This window comes from Pyxicephalus adspersus, chromosome 1 (genome assembly GCF_032062135.1).
Source record: "Pyxicephalus adspersus chromosome 1, UCB_Pads_2.0, whole genome shotgun sequence".
NCBI lineage: Eukaryota > Metazoa > Chordata > Amphibia > Anura > Pyxicephalidae > Pyxicephalus > Pyxicephalus adspersus.
The window spans coordinates 172,365,379-172,384,873 of record NC_092858.1 but is presented as its reverse complement, the minus strand read 5'-3'; positions in this window follow the sequence as shown (position 1 = coordinate 172,384,873).

The following is a 19,495-nucleotide window of genomic DNA, read 5'->3' as shown; positions in this document are numbered from 1 at the left end:
ATCATCTTGATTTAAATATATCAATAATATGAGATTTATTTATAAATCAGTGAATCGGACATTCACCAAACATTCTCCGGTGATCTGTACTTGGACCAAACCTTACATGGGTTTGATACAAGTACATTGTAAAGTGACCTGGTCAGTAATCCCATTGGCTGGTGATGTCAAGGACAGTCTGGTCCCCTGCAACCACCGTTCAAATGACTCATGACCAGTTGTCATTGAAAAGATCTGCTTCTACTTCTAGTTCCTCGAAAGCACCGTGACTTCTCCTTCACCCACAGAGACAGACGTCTGGAGAGATATCCCAATAACACACACGCACACAGTATGGTCTTAGAAATATTCTCTGACCTTTATTTGACAAGGCGGTCTTTTTATACACATAGGTATACAAGGGGTGGTCGTTATTTATGTACAGCTATTTAAGTTTTGGCCATATATAGTGTTATTTGATACATTGCAAGGCATACAAAGCATACATTGCATTGAAATACAACTCCTTATACAAGTATATGGCTCACATTAGCTCTAGCTATACAGTACTTAAACAATAATTATAAACCCTTTAGTCATTGGCAGTTCAATTTATAGTAACAGTAATTAACAGTGGTGAGCACTGACAGAGGAACCGCTGTTTAAAGAACCACCATTGAGATCTGGTTCCTTCACTTCAGAGGGCCACTAGGAGCTCTTATGAGCGATTTCTGGTAGCTCACTATATATATACCCAGAAGAAAAGATTCTCTACCATTAATGAATGGGGGGTCTGAAAGAAGCTCCTACTGTGAAGGAGACATTCCAGATTAGAAGAGGTGCTCCTCATGTGAAAGACTAGGTCCCACCGATCTGTAGCTAGAGAATCATTGGTGGTGATGCAGAGATTCCATGAGGGATAGTTAGGACTAGGTACAAATTCTGCATTGTGACCCATAGTGAGCTCGAACACAGCAAATGTCTGGTCCTATTAGAACCAAACCCAATATAAAATGTTTGGATCAGTTTTGCAATGGACCTGAATCCAAACATTAAGGCTATTGCCAAAAATGTTGTAGATCTAAAGCAGCGTTTTCCAATTATTTTCCAACTCGAGGGTTAATGGGGTTCCATGAACGATGAGCAATTTATGCCACTCAGGTCAGTTTAAGTGACACCAATGATCTTTTTGGCTATCTGTAAGGGCGACATTCTTCCCAATGGCCAGCAATGTAAGAGACATTCTTCCCACTGACCATCACACTAATGTACTGTAATGTACTGCAACTATAGAAGGGGTTCCCTAAAGACCTGAAAGTTTTTCCAAAGGTTCCCCCATGTTAACAAAAGATCCAGAAAGGTCCTTGGCTGAGATTTATCATGTGGTTATAGTAGGCAGATTATTAACACTTCATCTGTAGGTGCATTGGAGTTGCCTATTTCAGTATCTACAAAGCAGAAGCAGGTAAGATTCTAAAAGAAAATTATTTGTAGTTAAAATGACCTGAGATTTTATTTTCAGTAAGGTAAAATTATTCTTTTGACTATTCCTCTGCAATCAGGAAGAGTTAATGGTAAGGCTAACACTGGCTCTCTTAAATGATGTCTGGCGGCAAAAACTGCAGTCCCTGAAAGTCCTCGAATCCTCTTCCCAAGGTCTAATTACTTACGCTGCCTAATTTTTCAACTACCTTCCACTGTCAACCAGCATATATTATGGGCTGCCAACTCTGGACCGTTTGGCTGTATGGCGATATCATATGTGTAAGCCGCTGTGCCAGTGGGCATCATTTCACGGCTTAAAGAACTGTTTTCTGAACTTAAATTGGACATGACCATCGAGGACAATGAAAGACGCCATTAGTCACCCTCTTGGCCTCATCCGTGACTTTGCGCTGTTGCTTGCTCTAAGCCAAAGTTTCTGCATCATTTGCAGCCACCTCATTGCTTCGACAGTCGGTGCAGGAACAAAATGTATTTCTCATAAGCACGCACACGGAGAGTGAATTTCTGCATCTTAAAAAAGAGTTTAAGTTTTTAACCCTGTGCTTATTCTTCTATATTCTATGGGAGCAGGGTACCCCTTACCCATTGCTACCATTCATCAAATAAAAATTTAAAGTAGACCTTATTGAACAATCACACTTTAAATCAAAACTGTAGATCTGCAAAAAAAATTGTGTGCAATGCGGGGATATGTCGGGCATGCACTGCAGTTATGTCATCCTGGCCTGGCTAATAAACTGGGACAGGTAGGTGTATTTAAAAAATTATGATCAGGTGGCTGACGTTATTTTATTGCAGAAAGTACATTGCCTGTTTCTTCTGCAAAAATAAACCTGCCTCATTACAATTTTTCATTTTAAAATTAAGCCTTCCTCTAAAAAAAATTCAGATCCTATTACAGTGATTGGATGTAAGAAAAAAGCCCCATCCCTTAACATTGGACCCACCATAGTATGGTATGGTACTGAATGTGTAGTAGCATTGGGATTGGGGAGGAGGGGGTGTTGCATGTTCCTTAATTTTTGGATACCCACGCACCATGCCTGGATAAGAGTAGTCTTATTATTAATGGGATTCCACTAGGTTTTTTTTCCTGGCTTGAAGTCCAGCTCCATTAGTTATAATTTTTTTATTCTATATATTCATTATTTTACAGAATCCGGAGCAGAATCAATCTTTGTCTTTAAAAACACATGGACATGGAATTCTCCAGTAGAGAACGTTTGGTAAATATCAAATGGTTTTACATGGAGTAACAATTGTCACACATCTTGTAGTTTTCTAATATTAAACTGAACCACCCAGGACAAACTGCCCCTGAAGGATTTTCATGGGCATGGTACAAGTACATCGTAAAGTGTCCTGGTGAGTGTTCTCATAAGCTGTGGGTGGCAAAGGGCAGTCCTGCCCTCTGTTGAGCAACCAACATTCAAAATACTTACCGCCAATTGTCATTGACTGCCCATTGTGTAATAATCCATTTCAAGTTTTCTGGAATTCCCAGACTCTCCCATAATAGCAATATATCCTTATCCAGGCATGAAGCTTGGTTAGCCAAAATGGACCACAACAGGATTACTGTATGTCCAGGTAGTATTGTATACAGTCTTTCTAGATACAAACAGCACTCTTTACTTCAGATCTTTGTATTTTCCTGAAAAACAGAGAAGCAAGACATCCAGTTCTGCCCCTTAAACGAGGTGTCATTTCCACTGAGTTATGTTTCAATTACCTCTTGGTTATTAGGTGTCACTGAGGACAGCAATTGTGTGTTATGTCAGGGGCTGGAACACAGGGTGCAGGAGAAAAACTCCCAGCCCTATTAAGCCTCAATATAGAAAAGTTTTAATAATAATTGCAAGGACAGAGGTTCACATAGAAGTTTAAAGCTAGAGGAATAGCTAAACATAGAAAAGAGTAAAAAGAAAAATATGTGCCACTCTGATATATGTCATTGTCTTTATGCCAAATTGTATATATGAACAATAGAGTTATGTGGGTATCTTTCTATCTATTATCTATTTTTCTATATATCATAATATTGATTGATTGATTGATTGATTGATTGATTAAGTGGGCAGGCTAAAAAGAAAAGTAAGGGGATTTACAGCAAAATGTTTCAAATGCACAATTTTCTATAAAAAACATGGAGTGCTCTCTACACACAGCCCTGAAGATGAAAGAGATCTAATCAATTCAAAGAGTGGAAAGAAGAATATAATCAATTCAAATCAACTTTGAATACTAAGCAGGATCAAAGGACCTTACAATATGGCCCTCCCATGAAGCATTTGTATAAATTGAGATGTCAGGTTGATGCTGGATATCGGCCCTGCTTTGTCCAGTCCTTTTTTGGATTTGCCATCCTGAAAATTAATTTAACAATTCATTTAAGAAGTTCTGAGGTTTTTTATGTTACGAAACATGTTGACCATGATGCTCTCCACCCCTTTATTGCCACTTCTTCTTTTAAATGAAGCCTTCTCATTTCAACACTAATAAACAAGTATTAACAAATATTAACACTGTATTACCATAAATAAAAACATTACATCAACCAAATAATATTAGCAATGAAATTAAGAACAACAAAATATATTATTATAACAACATGTTATCCCAACCACAACTAACTCCCGGCAGTAATAACCTTTTCTGGTAGCAGGTGCTCAAAGGCAAAGCTCACCCACTTATTCCGTGTTTGTGGGCCTGTATCCTATGTAATTGCCCCCAGCCACACCTTACTCCACTGGCTCGGGAACAAAGACTTCCTTGCAGCCCCCTTTTATCATCCATACCCAAATACCACACCCTGTACCTTTAAATTGAGGAGATATCATACCAGAGATGACTCTCTCTCCTGTTTTCTTAGACCCAATGCTGCCCCCCAAGGACCTTAATTGCCAACCCCATTTAAAAACTCTACATTTCCTCCCCTGGCCTCCTGAAGGGTAGGTGACTAACTTTTCATTTTCTAAAAAGGGCCCCCACTTCCTGTTTCTTAACCTTTTAACCCTTCTACACTCCTAGCCTAATTCTTAGCCTTGACAAATCCCTAAATTGTTTCCTGGCCACCTGACCTCCAGCTGATTTTACCTAACCTTATTGTCCCCATGGCTCCCCCTGGCATTAGGTCTTCTAGGCCTTCTGCCTACTCTTTACACGCCAGCTCCTGGACTAACTTTCTGTGAGACTGAATGAACGAGTACATTCTATTGTTCTTAATGTTACAATAAATATATAAATGATGTTTTTTTTTAAACAGAAGAAAATATGTTTTTAATATGATAAAGGTGCTTATACCTTTTATTTAGTGGCTTAAAGGTCCCTTGAATTGGTTTGTTGTAGTTTATGGAAATATGACTTTACTTTCTCTATCTTTTTTTTCCTATATAACAGTCTAAACAAGCACAAAAACACATTTTGATACACAAGTCTCATAAAATTCACTTGTGTATTACATACTCCCCCTTGCAGCCGCTACAGGACACAGTGGGAGGGACTCAGCAACAAAGGCAGCACTGTCCAACCAGAAAGCAGTGGGTGGGGCTAGATGTGATCAGGTGTTGATTTGGGAGTTACAAAATTGAAAATCAGTAATTTTCTCCTTATCTTTATTATTGTACCAGGCTATTCCTTTATTGATTGGATTTCAATCCAATTCATGAATCACATGTGGGTTTTAGCTAGGATGGTCTATATGCAAATGAAGCTCCATCCAATTTTGATATATTAAAGATTCCAGAGGATGTTGTTTGCATCAGGGTTAAAGCCTCCTGAGAAAAGTAGTTCCCACCACTCATGAGAATAAAAGGAGAAGAAAAAAGCGAAAGAAAGATCGAAAGAAATAAAGAACAAAAGATAGAGCGAAAGAAAGAAACAAAGAAATAGCCCCAGGTTAGAGTTCATAATTTCTTCCATGGCAAATTATACTTTATTTTCTCTCTCTCTCTTTTTCCAGTTTTCCTTCCTCGCTGGGCTGTTTTGTTTCTCTATGACATAAATAGCCTTCATCAGTCAGCGGTACAGTGCGTTCAGCATGCCTGGTAATTCAAACCTTTTATTCAGGTTATCATTACATACTAAAAAGGAAAATATGTGTTTGCTAAATGACCTACCTGCCAATGTGCTGTGCTCACTCGTACGAGAAACTGGCTTTCTGGCTGACGGAGTGTGCGGCCGGCATCATTCTCATCGTTCCCGTGACCCCGAGAAATGATGGCGGGGAATGGTCTGTCAAGTGGAAACAAACCAATCAACACCAGAGAACTATCGAAATGAGGCATCAATACATCAATCTAACCATAAACATTGGCCTAACTACAATATAGGAATTATTCTTGTTCACAGTGCCGGAGTATGAAAGTAAAATTTGAATTCTGTACTCGGGAAGGAGTTGTACCTTGTTTCAGTATCCTAAAACCACCTTAAATTCTTCCTAAATTTCCTAATGTAATTAAAAATTGCCAAGACCTTCCCTGCAGAATTGATAAAGCTCTGATCAGCTCCCAGGGGCTCTGAGGATAACCACTTCTACGTATAGGGAGAACGTGACTCACTTCTCTTCCTTACTGCTTGGTGATTGACCAAATGGAAGATCTGCTCTACAAAGAGCCTCTTGCCACCTAAACAAAACCTAAGGATAAGATGTTTTTAATATTTTTTTATTTAATCCTTGGTTACTTCTGCTGTTTCCAATTAATTTTGCTTGGGTGCTAGTAAGGAACCCAACAATGTTTGCCACTCCAAATGTATACAACCAACACATCTAGAGCCACCAAAGCCATGAAGAAGAGCACCAATCCCCTGAAATATGTTGGCTATGTTTTATGTCAAGCAAAAATTAAGTGATCATTATTCTTCAATTGTTTGATGCTGTTTTAAAGCTGGGAGAAAGATTATGGGGTCAAGTAGATAGTGATTTTTAATAAGACAGATTCTATATTTATATTAAATTGGAGTATAGCCTAAACATTGTTGTGACATCTAAAACTGTCTTGGCGATTGGTGGAATGAGACCCAAGTGAGCACAGGGTAAGACGCCCCAATTTCTCTACCTGCCATAATTTCCACCCCTATTCCTGTCCACTGGTTTTATATTTTTATCCTCTTTGTATTCTTAAGTTTTTTTTATTTTATTCTCTTTTCTTCCCAGCAATGGGAAATCCTTTATATTGGTCATTGCAAGTTTTCGAACATGGTAATTCAGGACAAATCTCCATCCAATAGATTCCTCATAAGAAAAATGGTGGTGGCAGGTGGTTTTGCTCCCCATCTTCTACCATAAAAAAATTCTTTAAATTTTGGTGGAATGACCTTTAAATTCCGCTGCCTTATACAGTTTCCATTGCTATATACAGCCTGATTTTACACGTATTATCACTAGTGAAAAGAAAAAAAAACATTTGTGCTTCACAACCCGTGCATGCTAATATAGCTGGGAGATATAAGCGTTCTGAGATTTCATAGTAAATCTATACTTCCTCACTATTCTCACCGGCGACCTTACACTCTGCGCCTCTGATATTTTCATACCAGTGATTCGATTTTATTAATGAGAAAGAAATATTGAAAAGAAATACAAAAAAAAGATGCTCTAGTTTCGGAGATGGAAAGTCAGGCTTCAAGTTTCAGGCTCGGACTGTGAATTGAGGGAATGTTTTTGAAGGATGCTTGGAAACATCGTAGCCAGCTTTGAGCAGGTATTTAATGGGACCAATGGGAGAAATGCTGTCAATCAACAGCCAATGTACTGTATGCTAATTGTAACAGAAAAGTCAATATCTTGTGCGTGTTATTAAATCGGAAATTTCAGCCTGTGCATTGGTAGTTTCTAGGCAATGTAAATGTAAATGAGCCACCACTGTACTGTATATGAAGCATGTAAAAATTATGACTGAATAAAATTTAGTTCAGTAGAGCAAAGTGTATCATAAGCAATCACTATTTTATCCAATAAAATATATATTTTTTAATCTGTTTTCATCCTTTAAAGAATCTCTCTGCTGCTAAACTTGTGCAGCCTCTTCAACCATTTTCTGTCTACATGCACTCCAACAATAGCTCCTTGGAATTTCCCAGGATGGTAATAACAGTGGGCCATGCCTATTTAAGATTATTTTATTATACAAACTTCAATTTCCCCCTTCATACTGTCTATAGCAATTGTGTCAAACTCTGGCCCCCAAGTCCTTTTTTTTTGGCCCTGTAACGGCTGGCCAAATAAATCATAAAAAATCATATAAATCAATAAAAATCAAATAAATGAATAAAAGGGTTTTGTCCAAGATGAGAGGTACATTTGCCCCAGATACAGGTTATACGCAGATTATTTTTCTGTTTAGTGAGTTTTCCGTTTAACCTGAAGGTGGGGTTGAAGGACCAGGCTTAATGACCATGAGCTTCTTGGCCAGGTGGGGGAGCTAAAGAGGCCTGGGTATGATCAGGTGTAACTGTCTCACCTGAAATGGATCCTGGAAATTAGGCTGGGGATGTAAACCCCCAGTCTGCTTATTCCTGTGCCTCTGTCTTGGCTGCTGAGCTGGGAACTGGGAACTGGGAACTGGGAACTGGGAACTGGGAACTGGGAACTGGGAACTGTGAGTAAAGACACAGACTTTGTTGCAAAAGATGTATGTTAGGGCCTTATAGTCCTGCACAGCACTAGGTTGGGCTGGATTGCTAGTTAAGGGAACTAACAGTGAGTTAGTGGCCAAGTGGGCAAGCTTTATTTTTGCTGTTTGTTTTATTTTGCCTGTTTTTGTGTGAAAATATTGTTAAGTGAATAAAACCCTTCAGGAACATTAAACCTGCTGGCCCTGTTTCCTATTTGAAACACCCCCCATTGCTACGGGCGATCTCATAGCTCCCAAATGAATCTTAAATATGAACTACAGTGGGCCTGCTGCTGCATTGAAATAACGCCGCCACTACAATTCCCAGCATCACTGGCGTCTATAGACCAGCCGGCTCTCTGCCTATGCGTGGCTCTGCATTGGACTGTTTTATAGGTGCAAATAATGCCGGGAATTTCAGTAGCAGCCCTATTTCAATGAAGAGGGAGTTCCAGCGGCGGGCCACATAAGATTTAGCTCGGCATTGGCCGCGTCTGGCATTTGTAGCACTCCCCCTCATCTGTACTTTTCCTTCCTACTCCAAGGTATGGACTTGAATGGTTGGGTTTTCGTAGAAGAATATTATTATTATTATTGTTAGCCTGTGCAAAAAGGTTACTATTGAAATTTAACTCAGAAGGTTACAAATAGAGAAAGAGGCATAAGATTTTTTCTTTCACTATTATAAGCTTGTTCCAGATTGAATGTGAATCAAAATCTCAGTTTCCATATGAAAAGGGTTTATATCGGGTTGGCCTATAGACACCAGTGATGCCGGGAATTGTAGTAGCGGCCCTATTTCAATGCAGCGGCAGGCCAGCTGCAGTTCATATTCAGAATTCCTTTGGGGGGCAAAAAAAAGGACGCTGGGGGCCAGAGTTTGACACCCCTTTATTAATTGATCCCCATTATCTACAACTGACAGCTTCAGACTCTCCAAGCTTGTTCTCAGTACCAGATTTACTACTTGGTAAAACTAGGATAGGGAACACAGAATCGGGATCCTTTAAAGTCAGCATTCTTAATTTCTATCAAGTTCAAGTATTGCAAGTTCCCTGTAAAGATCTGACAGATTGTCTTACCTGAATGCTTCACTTGTCAACCCATCTGCCTACCACAGCAACACAATACATTAAGAGCAAAGAGGGGATGTAAGGATAAATATGCAAACACATTTTTGTTTCAAATCCAGTAGCTCCCCAACAATGGTTGCTAGCTTAATACAGTATGTACTGTGACTAATAAAAAACATACAAGCTGGAAAAACACACATACAGAAAAGCTTTAAAGGAAAGCACAAGCCACAAGGAATGGGAACAATTGAGCAGCATGTCACGTTTGCAGCAAGGACTAATAAACTGCGATCTAATTACATGGCTTTCTTTTTCATGTCTATTGTAGAAAAATACATTGTTTAAATAAAGCACAGGCTTTGTGTATTTGGAAATCTGAATTGTTACAGTGGCTGTTGCGTACCTCTGAGAGCCTATTTTGTATCTATAGCTCCTGTGATACTACAGTAAAAAGCTCATTAGGCATAAATTACAAGTTGTTTCATGTAAAGACATTTGTAAAGAGCAGCCCCACCTTTTAGACAGGAAGCACGCTTAGAATCACAATTGGTAGAAGATGAAATCGCAAGTTTTACTAATTTGTATTTTTTTTTTTCGGAGTGTTTCTAGGCCGCTTGTGTGACATTTCCCACTGCCTGAACAGCAGTTTTACAAAAAAGTTTTTATTGTTTTTGCTTTAGATCGTATTCAGACTGATCATCAAATTCAAAGACTGTCTTTTTATATAATGTTTTTATATGTGTTCTTAAAGCGGAACTATCAACAAAAGTTTAAGTAGAGAACCCTTTTATATAAAGTAAAAATGTACAAAAAAAGGGGGCAGAATCCACTTTTCTTCTGTCTTTACTGCTCCAGCATGGGAGTACAGGGTCTCTTTGATTTCCTACATCATGTATTCCAAGAGCCTTTGGGATGCTTCTTCTGCGCATGTCCGATCTCACAGGCTTTTTCCTGCCATGGGAAAAAAATGCTGATCTCACGCATGAGCAGTTCCCGCATTTACAGCAGGCTAGGTCACGCGATCTTGCTCTCGTGCAGTGCGGGATCGGGTGACATAGCCAGAAGAAAAAAGAAGATGGAAAAAGATGGCTGTGCCCGACACTTTCTGCAAAAGTAAAGGTAAGTGGGATGTTTTTGTTTTAGGGATAATTCTGCTTTAAATCAAAAGGGGAGGATGCCTCTCCTTTGTGTTTACTGCCACGGCAGTGTAGACTGAAGGGGAAACCAGCACCCTACTGGCATGCATACCTCATATATCCCAGGAGGCTAGCTTAAAAACTGTGTATGCATGAGATTGGCACATTTTTTTTTACATGATGGCGCGTCACCTGAACTTGCACCTGGGCTTTGATATCACAAGAAGGAAGAAGTTGAAATAGGATAGTGGCTCCCAGTGTCCAGTCTACTATGGCAAGAAGGAAGACAGGTTGGCGCAGAACCAATTGGACCAGGATTCCATCGGGGTTGAGAGCTTTAAAAGGTGAGCATTATTCTTATGATGGTTCTGGTTCTCCCCCAGAAGAATTCAAAAAGGGAACTTTTTTCACTTTCAACCTTATTAAAAAGTTGGATGTTGGTTGTTTGCCAATGGTCACTGCACGTCATCCCTATGAATAAACCCAAACTGGAATAATTGTTTCATAAAATGTTCACAGCACCAATGAAGAATGAAGTGGAATATATTGTAACTCACTTGTTTAAACAGAATCCAGATGAGTAATGCTTAATGTGTATTCCAATTTAAAAAACATTTTCTCATTCTCATGGTCAAGTGGCTTCCATGCACTTCTGGGTACAATATTGTTCCAAGACGTAGTTTGAAACAATCATTATTATACAGCTACTAGTCATTGCATTTTGTGGTTACATCATTTTCCTTCTTTAGGCATTTTTACTATTTTTTTCACCTAATGATCCTGGCAAACAATCTCTGCCCTAGGGTGAAAACACTTACTGTACTGCATTTATGGGAAAGCAGCATTGACACCCAATAAGCCTGATTTATTAAAGCCCTCCAAGGCTGGAGAGGATACACTTTCGTCATTGAAGCTGGGTGATTCAGCAAATGTGGAATGGATTCCATCAAAGTAATTTGTTTTTTTCTGGCAAATGTTTTGAATCCCAGACCAGATCAATTCCAGGTTTGCTGGATCACTCAGCTTGGCTGATGAAAGTGTATTCTCTCCAGCCTTGGAGAGCTTTAATAAATCAGGCCCATTGATGGGAAGAATCTTAAACACGCAGAGCACCACAATTTTAATTCCTCTCTATAAAGAAGTTTAGGCTGTTCACTTACCAATAGGAATTGGCATGGGATAATTCACTTAACTTAGTAAATGTGGTGATTGTCCACTTTGCAAAGAAGACCAAATCATGTTAGAAAACTCTTTTTTTCTTGCACGATTGGATGATTGAAGTCAGCAGAGCTTCATCCTTTAGTTTTTACTAAGGTAAGATTATTTTTCTTTGCAAAGGGGTAATTCACTTTGCCATGTGAACAGCCTAAAATCATTGGGGGAAGGTGGGTGGATAACACTGTTTTAACATTTGTACAGGAAGTTACAGGCTCACTGGTTTTATTGGTTGGGTCATATAAGTAATAAAAAAAGAAGTCCTGAGCTTTAAAACCTAATTGCGATCACTGAGCCAGCTACACCCCCTGTTTTGCTAGACTTACGCTATCATTTCTGCTATAGAGGTTGTTCCAGGAGTATCAATATGACAGGGCAGTCTAATAGCCCCAAAAAATAGACCCAGTGTAAATGTAACAGGCCTTTGCAGCCACGCCCACTTCCGTTTTCCGTATTAGATATAAGGACATATAAGGGGTGTGTCTGTTACTCAGCTCGGACAGCACGGAGCACCGCAGTGAATAGGACAAAAACAGCAATTCCACAGAGAGATAAGGTTATTTTGAGACATTTTCTAACACAAATCATAACATTTGAGAGCACAGAACTATAAAAGGATAAAAAGTGCAAGACCTTAATTGTTTTTTAAGTATGGTGGGTTCACTTTAAAGCCAACACATCCACAGAAGCAGATGCTTGACTCCCCTGATTTGCTTTGTTTAGGATTGACCTTTCTAGCATTCGATAAAATGTGCTTAAAAACTCCAGAGGGAGCATGAATCTTCCGCCGACATTTGTTTAATCTGCCTCATTCACGCTGCATATGATGCATTGATTTTGCTGGGCTCTTGGGCTGTCATCTCACACAGAACCAGAGGGTTTCCATTACCGCTGCTGGACTTTGATTATGGTGCCAAGTGAGCTCTGTTGTCAAGTTTTAATCTCCTCCTGAAGTGAAAGAAGAGGCGTTGTTAGAGGATCACGGTCTACAGATCCCAGACCTGTCTAATCAAGTCCCACAATAATTCCTCGGCCTGATTCATCTCCTATAACAAAGATTTTAGCCAGTGACTCCGGATGAGCCGCAGATACACAATTAAGTGAAGAGGATGAAGTGTAGCGTCAATAGGCTAAGAGAAAAAATAAAAGGATGGTTGCAGATGTTTGTATATAAAAGAAATGATACAAATCAAAAACAGGTAAAATTACAATAATAATAAAGTAGGACAAATCACCAATTCTGTTTATCCTGGTCATATTCATACATAAATCAGATATATGTACCTAGTATGTTTCATGTACCTGACCCCTGCACTCAGCATGTTACAGACACCTGACCTCTGCTTTTTGCAGATTACACACACCTGACTATTGCATAATATGTTACAAAATTGTGTTGCATAAATTAGATCTATGTACTTAGTATGGTACATGCACCTAACCTATGCACTCAACATATTACATACATCTGCCCCCTGCACTTTGCACAGTACACACACCTAACCCCTGCACTATATGTTACATAACATTGTTACGTAGACCAGATCTATGTACTTGGTATGTTATATTCACCTTAATCTCTTAATTTACAGTAGGCTGAGGTTAGCCATATCCCTTTATGCCCCTTCTATTGTTAGCAAAATAGGCCATTCCCATCTTTCACTGTGGGAAGCTTTCCATGCCACATCATTGCTCCTCTCAGTAGTAGTAGTTAGTCCTCTTCAGTTGGACTTGCTCTTGTAATGTTGAGGACGTTCTCCAAACACACAACTCTCCAAAATGCTTACCAAAATGCTTAACCAATCATTCATCTTTAACTGATGAAGCAGCTTGGAGAGCTGCGTAACATCTTCAGTGCAGTTGACTGCACTGAGGTTCCTTGAGGTTCCTTGTTAACTTCTAGAGGTTCCTGGGGGTTCCTTGAGCCACAAACCATTTTTGCCTCTCAGGTCAGTGTAAGTGACACCAATATTTTCTTTGGCTATCTGTAATGGTGATATTCTTCCCAAAGACCCGCAATGTAACATAATTCTTTCCATTGACCCCCATCCTAATGTAATGTGAGCTGTTGATATAATAATTATAGAAAGGGTTCCCTGAAGACATGAAAGTTATTTCAAGGGTAAAAAGTTTGAGAAAAGATCTAACTACTACTAGATACACAATGACTTGGATGAATGAGGACCTTCACGGGTGCCCTTGAATCCATCACAATCCTAGCAATGACCCTTGTTCCAGAAGGGGCTTCAAATGCACAGTAATCAGGAAGATATTATAAAACTATAATGCCATTCTAGAGCTAATAAACAGTTCACTTACCCCACTATCTTAAACCACAAAATGACCAGTCTACTTAAAGTGCATTATTGTATCAACTGCTTGTGCTTACACAACCTCAAGTCCCACTTACGCTTTTTTTGTCCAAAGAAGGAACAATCAAAGAAACTGCAGACATGGAAAAGGTTACACTTGAAAAGAAGCATTTCAAAGCAATAAGAATGTATCAAAGAGGGCACCTGATCCAGCAGATTTATGTTCCTGAAAGAGTCAGCCAGTATTCCACTTCTGAAAAGATAAAACGTGGGCATTTTATTTTGTTTAACAGCAGCAATGTGTACCGAGAGCGTGACAGCGAGGTGCGGCATCGCGGCCCAGAAATAAAACAATTGGGAATGAAATTCACAAATGCAAAGAGATAAGCAGGGAGCCAAGGGCAATTTCTGGATACGGAATAACAAATGCAAGAGATCCATCATTGCTGAATGTTTCTGTTTGTCTTTTTTATTTTTTTATTTTTTGCTGTTTACTAACTTTTATTTTTCATTCTTGAAAGCTGCATTTTCAGTAAGAAAAGAAATAATGACCAGGTACCTACAAACTTCACTCTCAGCCCTTTCTTTGTTGGGGAAGGATAAATTGCCTGACACGAAGCTCCATCACAGGTGATCCTCCAATTTCAGAGCACGAGCTAAGGTAGAGGGAGAATTAACAACAAAGGACCTAAGATAATGACAAAGCCCTTTATTTAGTAAGAATGGCTAACAACAAAAATAGCTTTCACTGTTTAATGTAAAATACGAAAAACAGACTTTAGTGGCCTCTGTAAAGACTCATTAAAGTGACCCCATGCTTTGTTCAATGCAAAACAAAAAAACAGGTTCACTTTAGTCAACAGATAACCAGCACACTAAGGTCCGGCATTATCTGCTTACTGGAGGTTCATAACCCATACAACTGTTGTGATGTGTTGAGGACTTGACTACTTTAATCAAGGCAAAGATACAAAAGTATAAATATGGTTTCACAATCTATCCCTTGGTAAAGGGTCTCACAGTCCACAAAATGTCAAGTTGGATGTATTGATTTTGGATTCCAGTAAACACAGACCCTCCAAAATCACCCACTTCGAAAGATATACAATAAATCAGTTATTTATTTTTCCTTCTGATTACACTAACTTTTGTTTAATTAGCAAACTCTTCCAATGGGTTTGGTTCAATTGAATGGGTACCTACTGGAGTGAGTCATGTTGGACTATGATGCTCTGACTTTTGGATTTATACACAGAGCCATTGTTTGCTATGCAACAGCATTTAGATCAATGGAATAGTAAGTGGGGTAAAATGCCAATTTTTTTGATTCAAATAATGGCAGTCCTTTAGCTACATATTCCTATGCCACTATATTTGGTCTTAGAAAGATTTAGCGCCCAATACTGTTGGGTATGGGCATGTGGTTGGCTCCACACAAAATATGTAACAACTGGCTGCTTAAGTACAGCAAAGCAACTGTCAATTCCTTGACTGCACAATCCCTTCCAAAGAACTTCAGGTAAACTCTGACTCCACTCAACTCAACTATAACACAACAAAAATTAAGCAGAGACAAGACTGCTGTAGGGGTCCCTGTTGGTTGAGTAGGGTCTGGGGTCCTCTTGCTGTGAGACACTGTGCACCCCTTATTTAGGGAAAGGATAGATATGTTAGGCTTTTGTAAGCTCTGGCTGGGTATATGAAACTGGAGGGGCTAGCAATAAAGTCCAATTTTGGTTTAAATTAGCTAAATTGATTGTGTTCTTTTTCAAGGATTCACAGTCTGGGTAGAAGTAAAGTAAGCAGAAAAAGAATATACATTATGAATGTACCCCTACTTTATTTGCCTGTCTATTGTATTTCAGAAAACTGTATACAGTAAGGCATAATGCCAAGCACACTGAATAATAGAGTTTTGGTTTACTTACATTTAGGAATAATTAATTGATAGAACGTAGTAGCTGTAAAAATAATCAATATTTCTATAGCATCCAATGATTCTGTAATAGTAATGGACAAATATGCACATAATGGGTTTTCTATGGGTTTGGCAAATGTTCATTACCATTCTGAATCCATTCACTGAGAACCCATACTGGTGAACAAGACCTGATGTGCAGTTGGCGGAGAGCCAGGTTGCCAATATAAAAAGCAAGCAGCATTCCCATTGGCTGGTGATAGTTAGGAGTGGTTACAAGCCAATGGGAATGTTGTCCACTCAGTACAGCAACTCCCATCAAGTACAGCAGTACAGCAGTACAGCAACTCCCATCAAGTCTCAGTACAGCAAGTTCCCATCATTACAGTTGGCTGTTGCATGTCAGTGATGGTATAACCACCAATCAATGGGAACTAATTGGAAATAAATGACTAGTACTTCAAAGTAAACCAGTCAAACAAGCATAGTTCTTTTTGGACATCATAGGTTTTTTACTTTTCCCTGGCACATGATCCATCATTGGACACCAGTGAAAAACCCAAACATGGGTCCTATATGAACACCATGGGCTTGATTTATTAAAGCTTTTCATGACAGGGCATGATAGACTATCATGTGAGAACATGGTTGATCCAGCAAATATGGAATGGATCTGGACCAGGATGGAAAACATTCACAACTAATAATAAATTATTTTTAAGAAATCCATTTCAGATTTTCTGGATTCCCCTGGTTCCCCCATAATAGTCTTGCTTTTTCAATCTTGGAGGTTTTTATTAAATCAGTCCCTATGCCTCTCAGCACCCAACACTCAGTACTTGAGCAACCTATGGGTCCCTTGGGTGTAATATTGGTCCAACCAACAAAAAATGGAGGGATACTCAGAGATAAGGAGCATGTTTGTCTCTCCTTAAAGACTTACTTCCAAAACCAAAATCATCAGAGCCGCACTTCATACCTCTTTAGCAGGACCTCTATGGCTAAGCCCAAGGGGTGAAATGCGTCAGTGGATTTGTGTCTGGAGATGTCTGGTTGACTCAGTAGTCTTCTCTGACTTTGTGCACATAGAATTAGTGTTATGATATTTATAAAATGAAATGTTTGTTTTTATCCTCCCTTTTGTTACTCCTACAATTTTGGTTTGGAGGTCTGGATTGAGTATTGTAGCCATTTAAGGCATTTTTTTTTACGAGGAGAGGGCATTTCTTTACAAAATAAATTTTAAAATCCCAAAAGGGCCTATAATTGAAAGCCCATTCCCAGAAAAAATGCCAGACTCCCCTATCCTAACCCCTTTTAACTACATTTCCGGGATCAAATTTTTCCATGTCTTAAAAAGAAGAACTATTCATCTAAATTCACCTTCCAGGTCCCTTTAGGGTTCAATTTTCTTGTCCTGGGAACTATTGGTTCAATTCTACATAGAGGCACCTGATTGCTTCCTGCCTTTCCTATCTGGCTGATGTCTATTTTGAAAACTTGAAACTATTTTGAAAACTTGTTGGGATCAGCCAAAAGGAAGTGTGAATGTCCAACAGACAATCACATGGAAAACCAAAAAATGACCCCACCAGAAACAGAGGAAGACAGAAGACCATCTTGGAGTATTACGTGTCTGAAATTGAAAAAGAGATCACCCGTCTTTACTTTTTTGGCAGCAGTTAGTTTGAAGAGGTGAGAAGTCCCAATTGGAGGAAGGTTGCCACTAGCCCAGAGATCGCATGTTGGGGGATATATGCCTTTTACACATGAGACCATTTTTATGTACAAATTTAAGCTTTCATATATATAAAAATAGTGATAGTAGATTGCTCTCTCGTACTGCCATCTGCTGGTCCTTGCATGTGTGCCTTCTCCCTTTTTTTCCCTTTTATTCATTTGCATAAGTCGATTTGTTCTGCCATAAACGTTTGACTTTGGGGAGGTTTTATAATTGCATTTGTTATTATCTCATAAATTTGGGATTAATCAGATTGGTAACATTGAATATTTTGTGCAGGCACTGTATCTAAGGATGACAACATGACATGAAGAACGTTGAAATAATTTGGGCGATATTGATCAACAAGTCAGATTAAAATGACGCAAACGAAACAGCTGCTGAGAAAAATGATCAACTAAAAAATATTTCACCTGAATTTCTGACTGCGCAGGGAAGCGTTTATACCCTGTGATCGTAAGGGGAATAGGGTGGGATATACTGTAATTGAGTTTTGGGAGATATGAGGTTTAAATTTGTTTAACAATGAATTGTAAAAGCAGGAAGCTGGAGACACAGCTTTTAACCATTCCTCCTTTGAATTCAAAACCTTTTCTGCCTTTTCGCTGCTGAGAAGCACAGACAAGAAAATACTGATAGGAATCCAAAAGGGCTTTGCAAATAAAGACACCATTTATGCTGGACTGGACAATGCCACCGTTTTCTGGGTGTTTAATCAGTCACATACCTATACCAAAATAACAGCAAAAAATGATAAAATGGAACTAAATCCAAAAAGAAATTAAAAATCAGCAGGAGGTAGAGTTTTTTTTTGGAAGAATAGACATGTAGTCTCTACGGACAAAAAAAAAATCCCTGGCTCCTTGTGGCCTTTTTCATCTATGATGTAGAGTGGCATGCGGTGTAGAGACCAGTTCTATATGCAGCATCACCATGAATAAACCTTAGGACAATATTAGGGAAAATTACATTACATACATCAATGGCCATCTAATGGCACAAGAGCATCGCCATTGGCTCCCAAAGATGGTAGCTTTGAGTAATAGAGTGGTGACAAGTTCCTAGACCTCCCATTGTTGCAGGGAGTCTACGAAAAGGTAAGTCTGTGCTACAGCAAACTTGCCAACCTAAACCTCATCTAACCCAACAAGCATTCTACTTTGGTTCTACTTTGTCATCTACTTTGTCATGTGACAAGTCGGAGATCTATGAGAAATGAATTACCATAACCTTCTTTAAATACATGTTATAACCATCAGGTTGGTTAGATATTGTGACCAATAAAATAGAATCGGGAGGTTAGGTGGTAGCTTGACAAGAAAGTCTATTGACTGCAGAAAGTAAAAGGTCTATAGACTCTTCCAATCACCTTAGACAGGAAAGGCCAATACATCTCATACAGTATATCTATAATATAAAAGCTAAAAGCTTAGTTTAAAAGCTAATAGGTCAGCCCTATATTCATACCATACTTCCACCAGCTTGGTGTAAAAGCTAATAGGTCAGCCCTAAATTCATACCATACTTCCACCAGCTTGGTGTAAGGCCCTGGTCCAGCACCAGTGCTCACCAGATGCCAGTCCCCCAATTTAACTCCCCATTCTTTGCCTATAGCAAGCCCCAGCTCAGCCTCAGGAGGCTAGATGGACCTGCCAAGCACACAGTTGCCCCCATGACAAGGGATGGTGTCTGGGCAAGGAATGACAGAGGACCAGGAGCCCATGGATAATGCAGTACCAAGATTTCAGCAAAGGCATATTACAGAGCCAGAGGTCATACACAGGAATCAGTCCACCAGTCCATTTCAAAACCATGGCCATGCCTGTGGAGTTGTCTCTGGTCAACAAGATGACTATATTAAACTACACTCTTTGGGGAAAGCTTTTTACAAGATTTTGGAGTGTTCCTGTGGGAATGTGTACCAATTCAAGCAAAAAAGTGTTTGTGAGATCAGGTACTGGTCTAGCTCACAATCAGCCTTCCACATTATCCCAAAGAATT